Below are 16,535 nucleotides of genomic sequence, written 5' to 3'. Positions count from 1 at the left end.
CTACCTGTGCAGTACCGTCGTCTAGCGGTTACCTGCATAGCCTCTAGCGACCTGTAGTATTGGGTTGACATTGACACCCTGCTTAATTTAAATATAGTTAAGTTCTAACAAGTTTTTTCCCTGTTACCCGGACTTACCTTTCCCCAGTCGAATGCAGATGCACTTGCCTTTGGCGTCCTCCCTTTGAAGATACGGTTGCATTTTGTCGCCTCGATTTTGGAGGACAACCCAACCCCCAAATCCAGGCACGGGTCAGGAGGGCAGATCCACCTTCGAGGACAACTCCCAGCTCTATCCTTCGCTCTACCGGGAGGTGGGCAAACGTGAAAGCAATCCGAGCACAGCCAGAGGGCGCCACAATGCCGCAAATAAAAGTTCCAAAGGCTCGGATGGTTGCGGGAAGGTAAAATTGGCTTTTGTCTAATGAAAGAGCTGCGGTTGTAAGCGTTGTCCCGTTATGTTTTGCATTTGCTTCTGGCCAACAGAGAAGCAAGGTGGGCATACCTCCCCACGCTGGTGGTTATTTTATGTCCCGGTGTGAAAGTGGCGGTGCCTCAGGGCACCCCGACACGGCTCGGCCGTGGCTTTGACCTGTGCGCTTCTAGGCAGCACTGCACCGGTTGCCTCGGCTAACCCAGTCTGGCCGAGAACTGGTTGCCTCTTTTAAAGAACAGACATGAAACACCGACGGTTCCTTCCCTCGGGCTCTTGTCCTTTCTCCTTCCTCTCCCAAGTCCCGAGAGCACGGTCGCAGGGACGACGCTGCCCAACCCCCCCAAGGCGGACCTCGGCGGCGTCGCTAGTCCCCAGCCGCGGAGCTCCGGGCTCAGCCCAGCGTGCGAAGGAGCCGCCTCGCCCAGCGCGCCCGGTCCTCGGGGGGCGCCGCCCGGACTTGCCTGCCGTTGGCAGCCTCCCTCAACCCCGAGGACCTCTGTCTCGATGGGCTGAGGGGGTTCGGCAGGTCACCCCCAACCTCACTGCCCGTCCAGGTATCGGAATCCCAGGCGGACGTCGCGCGCGAGCGGGATTGGGGTGCTGAGAAGGGTAGCAGGTGGCAGGGGGCGTCATTCACCACCGCCACGCAGCCCCTGAAGTCTGAGCGAGAGCCCGAGCACTTCCTATCCACCCATTCCAAAGGACTGAGAGAGACAGAGAGAGAGAAAAGAGGAGAAGAGAGAGAGAGAGGTGCCCGCAGACAGCCCCGGCGCGGCGGGGGAGGGGAGGCGGCGCGGGGTGTGGTAGTTGGGGGGGGGGCGCGGCAAAGGAGAGGAGGGTAGGGTAGGGTGAGGGAGGTGGGGAGGGAGTGGGAAGCCCGCGTGCAGGGCAGATGGAGACTGGCAGGAGGGACAGCGGGATGGAGGGGAGGAGAAGGGGAAAGGGGACCACCGGGACGCGGGGAGGGGACGGGGTGGAGGGGAGGTGAGGGGAGGCGGGCGGGGCCCGGGATGGAGGGGAAGGGAGGGGAGGGAGGCGGGCGGGGTACGCGGGAGGAGGGAGGCTGGGCGGGCGGACGCGCCGGGGGAGGGCGCTGGGCAGGAAGGGGAGGGGGAGCGCGAGCGCGAGAAATGCAGAGGCTGCAGCGGCGGCGGCGGCGGCAGTAGCGGCAGCGGCGACGGCGGCGGCGGCAGCGCTCCAACTCGCTCCTCGCTCCGGGCTCCGCCGTCGAGCCGGGGAGAGAGCCTCCGCCAGCGGCCAGGCACCGGCCGGACGACGCCTGCGACCCGGGCCCCTCGGCGGCACCGCGCTCACCCAGGGCCGGCACAGGCACCCAGAGCCGGTAAGGAGGCGCGCCCCGGCGGCCCCGCCGCCCCCGCGGACCCGGGGCGCCGGCAGCCCGGGGGCCTCCGTTCGCCCCCGCCCCACCTCGAGGCCCTTTGTTCTCTCGGCGCCGCGGCCGGGGGCGTGGGGCGCCGCGGGCCTCGTTAGACGGCGCCCAACGCGGGGGACCCTCCGCGAGGTTCCCGTCGCACTTCGGGGATGTGGGGTGATGGGGGGGCCCCCCGAAGTGGGTGGCTTCAGCCTCTCGCGGGGTGGGAAGGTGCGGGGGTGGCGAGTCTGGTAGACGGGAGATGCGGGGTGGGTAGCGAGCGGGAGCCAGCTGCTCGTGAAGGAGGAAATTGCCGAATGGGAAACCCTTTAAACGCACCGAGTCCCGAGGAGACGGTTTTGTGGGGCGGAAGGGAGCGTATCTGTCATCGGAACCAGTCGCAGCCCGGGAGGGAGCGCTGGGAGAGAGGGGCGCAGCAGCGAGAGATGGAGGGTGGGGGTGGGGTGGGGCGGGAGTAGGGGGAGAAAGAACACGGGGATCTGGTGTGATCCCAAGGAAGGAGGTGGCTCTTTGGTTCAGCAAATGGGTTTCCTTGACCCCGGGGGACTCCTGAATCCTGGCCTGCGGTGGCCAAGGAATGCGAGGTTCACACGACAACGTGCCCGCCGAAGCACCTCTGAGCGGATCACAGCCTCCCCCCCGCCTCGGACGTGGCCGAACTGCCTTCCCGCTAACCTGTGGGCCATCTCGGAGCATTTTATTATTTTGCGAGGCTTCGGTGCAGAGATGCCCGGGGCGCCTCGCCTCCACCCTCGCGGCCCGGGCCGGGAGAGTGTGAGCGCGGACCTGACAGCGCGCGGTCTCCCCACGGCCCGGCTCCGCTGTGAGCCAAGGTTTGGGGTTCAGCAGGTCTTGCCGAAAGCGCTAACGCTGAAACCCGACGCCCGGTTCCTGTCTCCGTCCCCACGCCCCCCCTCCCCCTCCCCCGACAAATAAAAAAAAAAAAATGCGGAGTCCCTGGATGCGACCGCACACACAGCGCGCGGCTACAAACCGCATTCTTTCATGAATATTCATCGAATGCTCGGCTGAGCTCCTTATCTGCTTCCCCAGAGACATTTCCGCCTTGAAACGAACTCCTTGGACAGCCTGTGCCTGTGTAATTTTCACCCTGCTGAAATCAGCACAGCGCTCAGGGGTGCAATTTTAGTGCCTTTGAACGGGGTTGACACACCTCGATCTCCCTCGAGGCCACTACCTCGCGGGTTAAAATCCAACCGTAGCATCGAGGTGGTCGTTTTGCTGTAGGGGTGTGGATCGGCCTCCCCGGGATTCCAGCCAGGGCTAGCAGATCCTTGGCACTGCGGGCAAAATGAATGAATCGGGACTGTAATTACCTATTCCTTTGTCTTGGCCTCGCGCATGCGCCGGAGAGCAGGGTGTGGAGGGCCCCGGCAGCCCCATCTGATCTCTCCATCACCCACCCACCCACTCCCTTCCGAAGCCGAGGAACAAAGGCGTTTGCCCTAAATGTTGCGTGAAATCCTTGGACCCAAATGACAGTTTTTCTTTTATCTCCTCTGTGTGTATGTTTCTTCTTTTCCAGGTTATCTTTCATCTTTTGCTTTCTTAGCGATCTCACTTGACGAAAAGTAAAGATTATCCTTGGTGATGAGAGCAAACTGTGGATTAAATATTTTAATGACCGAATACTGCTCTTTTCTAGTACTGTCCATTGTTCTCTTTTCTGCAACATATTGCACCGCAGTGATGGTGGCCCTCGATTTGCATCAATTAACCATTTGACAGATTTTTGCTCCTGGTCCTTTCATTAAGGGACATTGGCCTCAAAACTAACAGTGGCTATCTGCCCCTAGTGTCACTACTTGGGAGAAATTAAGACATTCTGGCGTTTATAGGAACAAGATGGCCTACAAAACCCAAGGCAGAGAAAATGGTTACCTTGCCAGAATCCTAACCCTGTGTTTTCTCTTGATTCCTGCCTCATTGTTTTACTAGGGACCCCAAAAGGCCAACCCCACAGAGATGCAGATCACTGATAGGGCAGGAAGAAGGAAGAAGGCTACTGGGGCTGCAGGGGTGAAGATGGTCGATTGAATTCATAATGCTTCCTTTTTTTTTTTTTTTTTTGGTCAATTTCCAGCAGAAGCCATGATACATATACCTTTGGTGCCGATTTTCTTAACAATGATGTAATAACCAGATTATGGTCATTTAGATTTCTTTTTGGGCTTCTTTATTCTACCATCCAAAAGGTGACTTATGGATATAAAATAGCTAAATACTGTATTTTTGCAATAGCCCGTTATAATTAAAAGAATTTATGTTTAAGTATCCTTAGTACACCCTGATAGGACAGCATGTGGCAGGAAAATGGAAGTCTTCTCTTTTGTTCCTTTTAATAAAAGGATATTGATATTGACCACGTTTAATAGATGAGGGTGTGTACTTGATAGGGCTGGTACTGTCTCTAGTCTTTAGTATTGAGCAGCTTATTATGGTTTAGAGGGCTATCTTTTTTTTTTTTTTTCCTTTTCTTTTTTCCTTAAGGTTATGTTTTTGAGGGAGAGGTGAGTTAGAATATAGATGGGATTTGATAGCAAGTGTATTCCAGTATGCCCCCAATTCAGTGAGTCATGGGTTTTTCAGCGAGAACATTTTTAAGCTGAATTTGAAAAAATAATCAGTTACCTTATTCTTTTATCTGGCTCGTTTTTTTTTGGCAGTCCTTAGCAGGTGGAGCAAAGGAGCTAATGGGCCTTTGGACAAAATGCGCCAACAATAACCATAGCAGACAGTGGCATTTTTGCCTTTAACTTTGCTCATCCTCTGCATTATGGCATGCTGGGGAGAACCTTCTCTCCTGCTGGGTCACCCTAATTTGAATGTCCACTGCGAGAGCCCTGAGGGCTTCCACTCTGTCCTTGGAGGCATCTTTCTAATCTTACTGGATTTGCCAGAACAAACCATGTTATAGTCTAAGATGTGATGTGTTCTCTTTGGCTTTTGTGTTTTTGAAAACAAATTCACATTAAGAACAATTTAAAAACCATTTTTATTCCACGGTCACGATAAGTAGAGTATGAAAAACTCACTACGTGTGGGGGAGATTTGGCCACTGTAAAATGGATGCCTGTGTTATTCACGGTCGTTTTGCAAAAACTTGCAAAATCCAAACCTAATTTTTAAAGCAATTGCGGTGTCCTGTATATGCACATGTGTATATGCATATACACACACACATATACACATATGTATATATATGTACACATGCTATAAAATAAAATCTTATTAATGATATGAAACTAAACTAGTTTAGTTATTGTACAGTGCTTCATACTGACGTTTGGAAAATGATCCATTTTTGGTCTTTCTAAATACGTAGGTAAAAGGGGGAGCCCAGCTAGTGTCCGAAGAAGCCCATTCCCAGTGCCTAGCAGGGTAAAACCAATGAATTGAATTGAGCATCTTAAATTGAGATGTTCATTTACAGGCTTCCGAACTCACATGGAGCATTAGTGAACATTAAAAGTTGTAATAAACAATGCTTACTAAATAAAGGATTTGTAAACTTGTTCTGGCTTCTTTTTCTGATCTCTTGTACAATTTGGTTTTGAAAAACATCCCCCAAAGGCCTGTCAACTATTGTGTGTCAGAAGTAATTGCTTTTGGTGTCTGGTTCTGTTGAAAGAAATGCTCTGATTCGCTGGGGCCTTCCTCTTTCTTCCATGTAGTTGACCTGCTCATTTTTCACTTTCTTTTATCAAAAGGTTAACATCTTCTTCATGATCGTTTTAGCTGGTGAACTGGAAGCCAGGTAACTGCTAAGGGAACACTGAGTGTATAGACAAGTTGAAGTTCTTGGGAAATTGGGTGCAGAATCTCTCATCTCATCAAGGTTTCTCGACTCAACTGGATCCTTTCCATTTATCCCAGTTCTTTAGATAACCCCATACAACGTGAACTTTACTCTTTGGCTTAATTATGGTAGATAAATAATCAGGAGATAGCTTTGAGGTTGTGAATAGTCAGAATTGTTGTTTATTTATTTATTTATTTATTTATTTATTTATAAGAGAAAATAGTGCATTTTGGGGAGGCTTCCTAAGACACAGCGGAAAGTAACTTGGTTTGAAAAATCTCTAGACACTGGTTAAACCACTGTGGGCAAATTATTCAAACCTCTCTGAATTTCACTTTCTTCAGTTGTAAAATTGGGATGATAATTCTTATTTTTCTTGCCACGATAAGGACCACGCGTAAGTCTAAAAAGCGCACAGGCACGGTGGCTGGCTCTTGGTGGCTTCTTGACCTCTCAGTCTGCAGTTGCAACGCAGTCCATGTGATTGACATCCCTAATTAGTTTCTGTATATTGAGCCGTATTTTTGTTCCATGCTGATTAATCAAGACCTGAGGGGTTCAGTGTATTCAGTTAGAAATTGGATATTTCAATTTCAAAGTTGCTCAAATATCGTAATTCCCAACTACTGTCTTCATACATGTACATATCTGAGATTTAATGAGACCCTGGGAATTTGCCCCAAAGTGGATTGAATTAAGCCAGGGTAGCCACGCTCATTGAATTTCCCATGGCTGCTTATATAACTCAAGAGGTGGCATTTAAATTCTTTTGAGAAAATACAGGGATAGTTCTAAAACCACGGAAGCTCCCAGCCAGCCAAAGGAAGGTTTTTTGCTAAATACCATTCCCTACACCACTATTAAAGACAGACATCTAGGTAAGTGTCCTATGAGAAGATTGTCCAGCGAACCTTATCAAGAGTGAGAGGTGACCACACAGAATCAAATTCTTACCGGGATACAGTTAAAGTGTAAATATGAGAAGACACAAGCCTTGACATTGATTAAACCGCATTCTGTCTTTCCCTCTGGAAGTCGGGAATGGGGTGGCATGGACACAGAGAGACTCATAGTGCCTTTTCCTTCTTCTGCAACCTGAGAACTTAAATAGCTTTAAAAATCAGGCTTTCCAAAGGCAGTAGAGAGTTTTTTGACGTGCCAAGGCCGTTGGTGAGGGGAGGTTTGCAAGTGGGCAGGTTTCAAAGTCTAGGAATAAATTCCTGAAAGCTTTAGAGATTTAGAAATAGAAACCATCTGCAAGCACAAACAGGGGCCCAGGGCATAAGGAAACCTCTCAAGATAATAGAGAAAAATGGCGTTTAGTGGGGCAGGCAAAGCATTTACGCAATATTTCCTTCTTATCACTTAAACATTTTGTGAACTTGTTTCTGAATTGACTTTTCCCCTTCATTTTAGAGAGGACTGGGTTTCATTGGTGTGTTTTTTAAACTTCTCTTTGAAATAAATAGATTTCAGCCATTGTTTGTACCTTGTGTAGGGACTATGGTATTTAGAAAAGCATGATTTGGAGGGCTAGGTGTGGTAGAATTGGACTTCGGGGCCAGATTCCCTGGCTGAAGAATCTTGTCTCAACCGTTTTACGAGCTGTGTGGCCTTTGGCAAATTGCTTCGCTTCTGTGCCTCAATCTCTAAAATGGGGATTACAGTCTAGAGTTTTTGTAAGGATTAAGTGAAATTGTCAGACACTTACAACACGGCCTCCATATTCTGCATGTCTTTTTTTAAAATCCGTTTTATTTATTTATTTAGATAGCACGAGTGGGGGAGGAAGGCAGTGAGAGAGAGAGAGATAAAGAGAGAGAGAGAGAGAGAGAGAGAGAGAGAGAGAGAGAGAATCTCAAGCAGGCTCCACACTGCCATTGCACAGCCCCAGCGTGGCTCGAACTCAGGAACTGTGAGGTCATGACCTGAGCTGAAATCAAGAGTCGGGCACTTAACCAACTCAGCCACCGAGGCGCTTCTGCGAGTCTTTGTAAAGCACATGCACCATAAAGTGGTGAAAGAACCAGGTTTCTTTACTTCATGCTCGGTGTTAGTGACTTACACGCTTGTTTCAAAGAGGCCATCATCGCAAAACAAGCTGACGGTGGCGCCTTGGACAGGAGTTGGTAGAACACAGAACTACGTGGTTTAGAAACATCCTCCAGGTATAGCTATGATACCTTGAACATGTTGCCAGGACCCTTAACTGGTTTCAAAAGCCCAGAGTGGGTAAATCAGCACAACCCCAGCCTCCACAACTGGTATTAAAATGGGGGGGGGGGGGGAAGAAAGTCCTTGGGATTTCAGAGACCTTCAAAGAAAGGCTTACTGTTTAGATATGTTCAGATCAGGGAAAAACTGTATCACCTGGGGAATAGACATAATTCATTCAGATTCCTGAGAGCACGCGGTTTTGTTGTGTCCTGAATCAAGACGCCTTCGTTTGCAGTTGAAAGGAGCGTCTTAATCATTGGTACTAAGATTAGTATAAACCAATCTCGATATTTAAAATTCTAAGGTATACACTTAACCACATCCCCACCACCCCGTTGCCAGGAGTAAAACCGAAGCTTCAATTATGCGGGACTGTAAAGGTATTGTTACCTGTTGACCGAATTATGTGATTATCCCCGTAGACACCTTAGTCAGCCTGGCTTCTTAAAAACAAAAAAGGAAGTTCTTTGGAGTTTCAGATATTTGGGTTTGAGGGGTCGGTCCTAGATTCAGTTTGAACCTTTTAGGCATTTAATTCAAAGATCTGCCCAAGGTGATTTGTGTTTTACCTTCTGGAGACTGAGTTTTGCTGTTGGGTGAAGGTAAAGTCATTTCCATTTTGGTTAAATCCTTTTCTAAATAGCTTTTTTTTTTTTTTTTTTTAACAGCTTTTTGAATCTTACGGATTTAGGAGGGAAATTATATTTTGCTTTACCAAGAGGTTTTGGATATGGGTGTTGTAGCTTTTGAAAACTTGCCTCTGTGAAGGCTTGTTTTGATTTGTTTTGGTTTAATCTAGAGACGCTACAGGATGAGATTGGACATTTGTGAATATTTCTTGTACATCCTATACTCTAACTGAATTTTATCCCCTCAAACAAACTGTAGGATGCATTTTGCCTATGAATAAATGAAAAATGGAGGGTTGAGTAATACACATAAGATTGCAGAGCTAGGGACACCTGGGTGGCTCAGTCGGTTGAACACCCGATTTTCGGTGCCGGTCATATGTCACAGTTCATGAGTTCGAGCCCTGAATGGGGCTGTCTGCTGTCAGTGTGGGGCCCACTTCGGATCCTCTGTCCCCCTCTCTCCCCTCTGTCCCACTCATGCTCTGTCTCAAAAATAAATAAACATTAAAAAAGAGAAAAGATTGTAGAGCTAATAGGAAGTCCTATATTCCAGATCCATGTCTGATGGCCCTGTTCTGTCCAGCACTACACTGTATTTCCCATAAGCCTTGGCCATTTTATCTTATGTCCAATGGACATGGGATAACATGGGTAGCCTTCTAACATATTAAGATCTTCAGTGTTCATATAGAGAGAGTTGTACTAAGTTCTTCAATGAAAAGTTGTTTATCATAGAGATACAATGTGGAATAAATGTTTCAATCAGTAATACCTTAAGCGACCTGTAGATTAGGAGTGCTTCTTATCCTAGTGAATATGGACTGATATCCTCCAGCCATCCTTTTCGAGGGGGTGGGGAAGGGGGAGGAGGGGGGAGGAGGGGGGGGATGGCAACTGCCCCTAATGAGGACTCTGAATGAATGTGGCTTTGGTTGGCCCCTTCACTTTCCTCATTGCACTTCACAAGTGAAAGTAATCACTCAGATGCCTTACCTGTAATCCTACCTTCGTGGTACTAATCAGCGATGCTACTCGACCCCCTTCCTGCTATGTTGTTGGTTGCCTGATTAGAGACAAACTAAAGTCCTAACGTTGCCAACCCATTTTCGCTCTGCCTCCAGGCAGGATTCATTTACAGAAAATTGGTGGCTGCTTTTAAATACCATCCTAACCACAACCTCAGTCTTCTGTAAATAACTCGTGTCATTCCAACAGAAGGTTTGAAAGCTCATGACCGAAAACACTTATTTTGGAACTCGAGAGGATCTTAGAAAAGTCAGTGGCTTACTCAAGGTCTCATGAGCTGGTTAGTGGCCGAGTGGAAAACCAGGTTATTTCCCAATAAAGCCTCACTCCTGCCGCCTCTCCCTTATGTGGAATTGAGTCAGACTCTTACTCAATGTCTGCAACTTAAATTCCTGCCATTCTTTTAACCTGGTACCATTTTGTGAAAGTGTACTCTGCATCCTGTATGTCTCTCGCTGCTGCCCTCTCTCCCCTCCTCTGCAGAAGGAACCTCTTCCGCCTTCGACAGACCACGTGAGCCCCTTGTCTCCAGGTACCACCTGCTTTCTCTACGTGCCATCTATCCCCCGCAACGTCTCTCTCTTCTTGCATTATAGGACGTGACTTCCTTCACATGCCAGAGCATTTATGGCATGCATTAAAATAACTTTACTCGTAAAATGAAATGTTGGTGTCGTATCTGCGTTTTCCTCCTGAAATGAGCAGTGGTGCAGGGTTGGGGGTATTTTGTTTCCTTTGAGAAGAAAACCAGTTGGCTCTGCACTAATTTGGGGGCTGCAGTGTGAGTGGAACAGTCAAGCAAGACTCACTCAGGAGTCTCTTGGAAGCCCCAGTGAGCAGTGCTGTGGAGAACGGATGGACAGCAGCCTTCATGCTGATTACGAATGTTATCTGGCTTATTGGTTTGAGAGCTGCATAAAGCAGGAGGTTTCATCTTTTTTCTTTACAATCGCCATTAACAGTGTTTGGGCCGATTTAGAGGATTTCAAAGTGCGGCAAGTTTCTGCAGCAGTCATTAAAAGTGGAATGTAATTAAGTACTGAGGTTGTGAAAACACTTTGGCCAGACTTGAAAACTTATTTGAGCAGTGTAAATGCTGTATGCGCGTTTGCATGTGGAGAAGCCGGTAAGCTTAGTTTTGGTGAGATACGGTTTTCATTTCATATTTAAAGTGACCTATTTGGACATTTCAGTAAGTGGAGAATGAGCCCGATGAGTTTATCTTTCTCCAGGGAAGCCTGCAGTAAATAAGTGACTTCACAGTTTTTAGTCGGCTTTTAAGTCTTATAGTCCTGTAGGTCAGAAACCTGGTCCTCAAATAAATCCAAATGAAAATTTCTTCTTGAAGGTTATGAAGAGATAGATGGTAGAGAACAGCCTTTCCTGGTTGAGCTTTCTAAATTACAAGTTTCCTGGATTGCTTGGCAAAGTGAATTTGATTACCTGTTGACAGGTCTTTAAACCACCATTACCACAGAGACTAATTCAACAGCCAAGTTAAGCAGGAACAAATCTAATTGGGGGAAATAATGTATCAACAAGGAAAGCAACAGCAACCAGGTAGCAACTGTAAGAACATCACTGTTTCTTAGGGATATTTAGAAGAAAGGTCTTGTGTCTTTGTACTGTCATACGCTTCTCTGAGCTTGTCCTGAAAACAGTAGGGGCTGGAGGAATGTTTGCTGTCTTTGACCTTTACCTATGTTCTCAGCTGTGTCAGTACAGAATAACAGCGTCTGTATTTGTCTCAGGCATATTTGAGATGATTCTGGGAAAGAACAATCTAGAGAAATCCGTGATCTGTAGGTGGGAAGGGGGGAGATCACTTTCTTTCCTCCTTTATCCTGCATTTATTTCATCAGGAAGGTAGGATAAGGTGACGTGACCACTTGGGAATTTACTGAAGACATAATATGGTTAAGTAAGGTGGTCTGGAATCTCTGAATGACTCATTTTCCTAAGGAAAAAAAGAAAGAATCTCAGCAGTTGGTGGTGACAATAGCTCCTGGGGCTTCTCGTGATCACCTAACCCCAGTGAATAACACCATGTTGACTGGAGGTTTCCTGTAGCACCCAGGGTTTCCTCAGTAACCCTGGTGATCTTTTGTTGAGACCTCAAGACTTGAATTCCCAGGGCTCACCCAACTGGACTTTGGAAACCTCGTTCTAGAATTTCCAGTGTTTGGTTTTCAGACAAATAGTAACAGGTGTTTGTAGCAATATTCACCACCAGGTTGTTAATACGTGATTAGGAATGGTTTCCCAGGTGTGTTTCTTCATGTGACTCACATCTGAACGTTCCTCTTCTCCCTCATCCAATCCAATGGCTGACTAATGAACGGAAAGTCTCATTGAAGGTCTCATGGGTGCAAGAGTCAAAAACATTAATGGCTCGCTCCATTCCCTTTCACCATTTTGATTCCAACTAGTTTTGTTTCCACCAGGCAGAGAGCTTAGGTTTGATTTCATCTGTCCTAAAGTCTCCTGGGTGGGTGGTCATCTTAGGAGACCCCAACTGGCCACCACGAAGAGAGAAGTAACTATACAGTGGAATTGTAACCCATGATTTCACTAAGGTAAGAGTTGTAGGTTTAAGTGGAATAAACTCAGTGGGAAAAGAGTTCTCTTGAATATTGCTAAGATCTTACGTTCAACTTTCTACTAATTCTGGGTGCAGGGGATGTAACAAAAGGTGATTTTTTTTTTAATTTTTTTTTAACGTTTATTTATTTTTGAGACAGAGAGAGACAGAGCATGAACAGGTGAGGAGCAGAGAGAGAGGGAGACACAGAATCTGAAACAGGCTCCAGGCTCTGAGCTGTCAGCACAGAGCCCGACGCAGGGCTCAAACTCACGGACCGTGAGATCATGACCTGAGCTGAAGTCGGACGCTTAACCAACCAAGCCACCCAGGCGCCCCCAAAAGGTGATTTTTTTTTAAAAAAAGTGTATCTAAATGTCAGTAGGCTTCACATTGCCCCCCCCCCCCCCCTCGTCACCGAAACAACCCTGTTGATGAGCCCTTCCTGCTCACAAACTATCACTTTGGTGCACTTTGAACTTTAGTGCAGCGAATAGTAACACAGTCTCGGACTTTATCCTTGCTTCCAGCAACAAATACTACAACAGGGTTAAGGAGAACAGGTAATCGTTCAAGGGAGTGGTTGGCCACTTAGGACAAATGGACTCGTGCCTCCCCTTTAACTTGCCTTCTTCAGTCCAGGAGCTACTATTTGCAGTCCCCTTGCCTGTATTGATCCCCATTGGCTGGGCTTTCTGCCTAGTGAGGTAGCCAAGAAACTCAGATAAAGGGCAAAGGAGTCCAGAATGATGTAATATTGCAAAAAATGTTGCTGCTATTTCTAAGGGGGGGTCAAAAAAGCTCAAGCCAGTTTTGAGCAGGGCATGATTCCTATTGGAAGAGGGCGTAACCTGGGGGAGATAGATCTGTAAAACCCAACCCAAACCCTTAGGGCATTTAGACAGTGTTCGCATTAGCTGCACGGAGCGTGGCAAACCCAGCAGGCCCTGGCATGTTAGCCACTGTTTGCATAGTTTACCTGGCAGAGAAATGACCCAACTGCTGACACAAATGTTTCAGAACACCGGAAGGCACAGTGGTTAGTGCGAGGTTTAATTGGCATTTGCATCTAAATCTGATTCTGAGAACATATCGAACTATCTCCCTACCTAATTAAACAGTCCAATCTTGAGGGCGTGGGGGTGGCGTTTGTGGGCAGTGGCGTTAACTTGTTAAATCTTGAAGTTTGTAAAATGCTTCCGAAGAGGAGGCGATGACTGTACTTGGGAGTTTTTGTACGGTCATTTGGCAGCCATGTTTCTGGTTGGAGAGAGGGGAACACCACTCCTTTCTGTTTCTAGGAGTGTCTGGATTCCCCTTGTACAAAAAGTACGCGAAACTGCCTTGTAGGTCAACGGTCAACGACCTCTTGTCATTGAGCCCCGCTGCTTCCTCCTAGTGTTGGGGGGAGGGGAATAGTGCATGAGAGGAGGAAGAGAAGGGACAGGACAGGTGGGGAAACAAATATGTAGTAATAGAAGCGGTGGAAGACACCAATGCCTTGTTCCCGTCTTGGTCTGCTCGGGCTGCCATTACACAATACCACAGACTACATGGCTTTAACAACAGAAATTGATTTTCTCGTAGCTATGGAGGCTCGAAGGATAAGACCAAGGTGTTGGCATGTTTGGTTACTTCTGAAGTCTCTCCTTGGCTTGCACATAGCCAGCCACCTTCTTGCTGTGTCCTCATGTGGTCTTGTATCTGTGCACACAGCCATCCCTGACGTCTCTTCCTGATCTGTAAGCACAAGGTCCACCCTAATGGCCTCGTTTTCATATAATGACCCCTTTAAGGGCCCCGTCTCCGAACATAGTCACATTTTCAGGTACTGGAGGTTAGGGCTTCAACGTGTGCATTTTGTGGGAACACAACTCAACCCCTAACAACTCATGCTTGATATTAGGAAAGGTGGTTTATAGTGAGGAACTTTGGAAAGTCCTGGGCGAAAAGGTTTTTCACTTGTCCCTGCCCCCAAGAAGAGAGCGGAGAGAATCAATGGTACTTGAGCCCCTGGCTTGGTCCCCACCAATCCACGTGGGGCAAACATAAGTGCCTCCATTTGATATGAGATGCAGAGAAGTTAATTTCCCCAGGATTCACATCACTGGGAACGATCAAGCCTGGCATGAGATTCAGAGTCAGGTTTCTGTGGCTCCCTTGTACGGGGGATGGCCAAGAGTGCGTGCAGGTACTGTTCCCTCTGTTGTACTCATGACGGACACGGGTACGAGAGGCCTTGGAATCCCTCTCAACACAGTCTCTAGGCAGTTGCCGTCAACCAGTAAGCATCGATACGTGGTGAAGCCCGGTTTTCATTCTAGCATTATATTCTGCTTCTTTCCCTCTGCCCGAAGGCTTTCCCATTTGGGTAGCCACATACCCAAATATCACAAGACCGTGAACAAAGGGAGTGAGAGAAAGATTCACTTAGTGAGTACGGTGTGAAGAACTAGCTAGTGTCGAGTAGGTGAAGATGGAGTTATTTTGGGGAGGCCCTCTTTAAAATCTGCCAGTCCTGAGGGCGCCTGGGTGGCTCCATCAGTTGAGCATCCAACTCTCGATTTTGGCTCAGGTCCTGAGCCCAGCATTGTGGGATCAAGCTCCTCATCAGGCTCCAGGCTGAGCACGGAGCCTGGTTGGGACTCTCTCTCCCTCTGCCCCTCCCATGATCCCCCCCACCCCCCTTTATAAAATCTACCAACAGTGGCAATGGCAGAGACCTTGTTCTAGGCGAAAGAGTAGACGGGATGCCTAGGCTAGTTGAAAATCCTCCACTAGCATCAAGGCTTATTGGTAGGAATTCACCACACACAGTCTCACCAAGGGGCAGGTTTTGATGGATGGAGACCTTAGGAGATGGGAGTTTTAACAAAGGCAAGTGTGGGCGGGGCCATTAGAGTTTTGCTGGAAAGTTTGCCTTATAGTGGGACGCTGGGGAGTGGAAAGTAGCAAGTGTCAGGAATCATATGATGTGTTTGATGACTGCAGACATCAAGCCTAATACATTTCGGGGTCTCTCCAAGCAACAAAACAAGTAGTGATACTTAAGGGATTTTCTTGAGGGGCATTTTCAGCACATGTGCATGTGGGTATATGCCTATGCTTAACGCTTTTGAGAGACTCTTTCTAAAAAACCAATTTTGCAACTTTTGAGGGTGTCCCATCAAGTAGTTCAACTACTGCTTTTTCTGTTTCAACTTTCAGGTCACGTCATGTTGTGTTAACGGCAGCAATAAAATATTACCTCGTTGATCCACCACTAAATTGAGTATAACAATTCAGTTTTACTACACCAGATAAACCACAGGTCCTAAAATAATTGGGAGTTGGTACTATTTAATATTTTTATAAAGGATTATAAGTGGTAAATTACTTTCTGCATAAAATTGCTGTAAGTAATAGAATTTTTAATTTTAACTCTTTAATTTATGCAACATCTATTTTCTTTTTCTTTTTTTAATTTTTTTTTAACATTGATTCATTTTTGAAAGCCAGAGAGAGAGACAGAGTGTGAATGGGGGAGGGGCAGAGAGAGAGGGAGACACAGAAACAGAAGCAGGCTCCAGATTCTGAGCTGTCAGCACAGAGCCCGATGCAGGGCTCGAACTCACGGACTGCGAGATCATGACCTGAGCCGAAGTTGGCCACTTAACCAACTGAGCCACGCAGGCGTCCCTATGCAACATTTATTTTCAAGCTAATGTCCACGGTTCGCATTTAGTGGCTCACTTTCTTGGTCAGCATCACCTTTTTCCACTCATTCTGGAAAACTGGGCTCTTTCTGGTGACTGGTGTACCTTGTCATTATCTCACTATGTTCATCGCCCTCTACTCTAAGCCATGAACCTCATAGAAGCTTCTATCCCTCTCCTTGATTACCGCCCTAATACTCTTGTATATCTGAGCATGACATCCTTCTGCCTAAGACTTTATATCATGATTTTCTGGTCCACCGACAATAAAATATGAAAATCCTACTGATCTGCAAGTTCCTGCACTAGTTTTCTGTTTAAACTCCTTCGTCCTCTCTCCTCTACCCTCTGTTCTCCAGCCACATGGCCCGCCTTTCCGTTCTCTTAGTGCTGTGTGCAGGCCCTGGCCGGCTGTCCCTTCTGCCTGGAATATACTTTCTCCCACCGCCCAAGTAGTCTTCAGTTACCACTTTCACAGAGATGCCTTTCCTGTCTGTCCCCACACCTCTTGTAGCCCTTAGCATGTTTGTATTTTTGCATTTATCAAAACTGAGGGCATTATTTCAGGTTTCCACCCCTCTCGATGAAAAGACCAGAAGGCGGGAGTGTACTGGTTTTGTTGACCCATACCAGTGCTCTGTGACAGTTCTGATACATAACCTAGCCCTCCGCATTTGTGCAGTGGACGAGGTTGCCTACCGTACATTATATGGAGGGCCCGTGTCTTCTGAAA

At 47.3% G+C, this 16,535-nt stretch overlaps 1 protein-coding gene across 2 annotated transcripts in view; it reads left to right on the top strand.

Annotated features, from left to right (window-relative positions):
* Nucleotides 1-860: 860 nt before the first annotated feature.
* Nucleotides 861-16,535, top strand: part of BASP1 (brain abundant membrane attached signal protein 1) — a 57,372-nt gene continuing 41,697 nt past the window's right edge. The window contains exon 1 of one of the 2 annotated variants that reach the window (XM_019812588.3): nucleotides 861-989. The gene's annotated coding sequence lies outside the window, so the exon portion shown is untranslated. Of the gene's footprint in view, nucleotides 990-1,575; nucleotides 1,778-16,535 lie in introns of those variants that run through there. The other variant, XM_023239400.2, reaches the window with a different exon arrangement.

Source organism: Felis catus, chromosome A1 (assembly GCF_018350175.1).
Source record: "Felis catus isolate Fca126 chromosome A1, F.catus_Fca126_mat1.0, whole genome shotgun sequence".
Taxonomy (NCBI): domain Eukaryota; kingdom Metazoa; phylum Chordata; class Mammalia; order Carnivora; family Felidae; genus Felis; species Felis catus.
The sequence above is the reverse complement of the archived record's forward strand: the minus strand, read 5'-3'. Positions and strand labels throughout refer to the sequence as shown.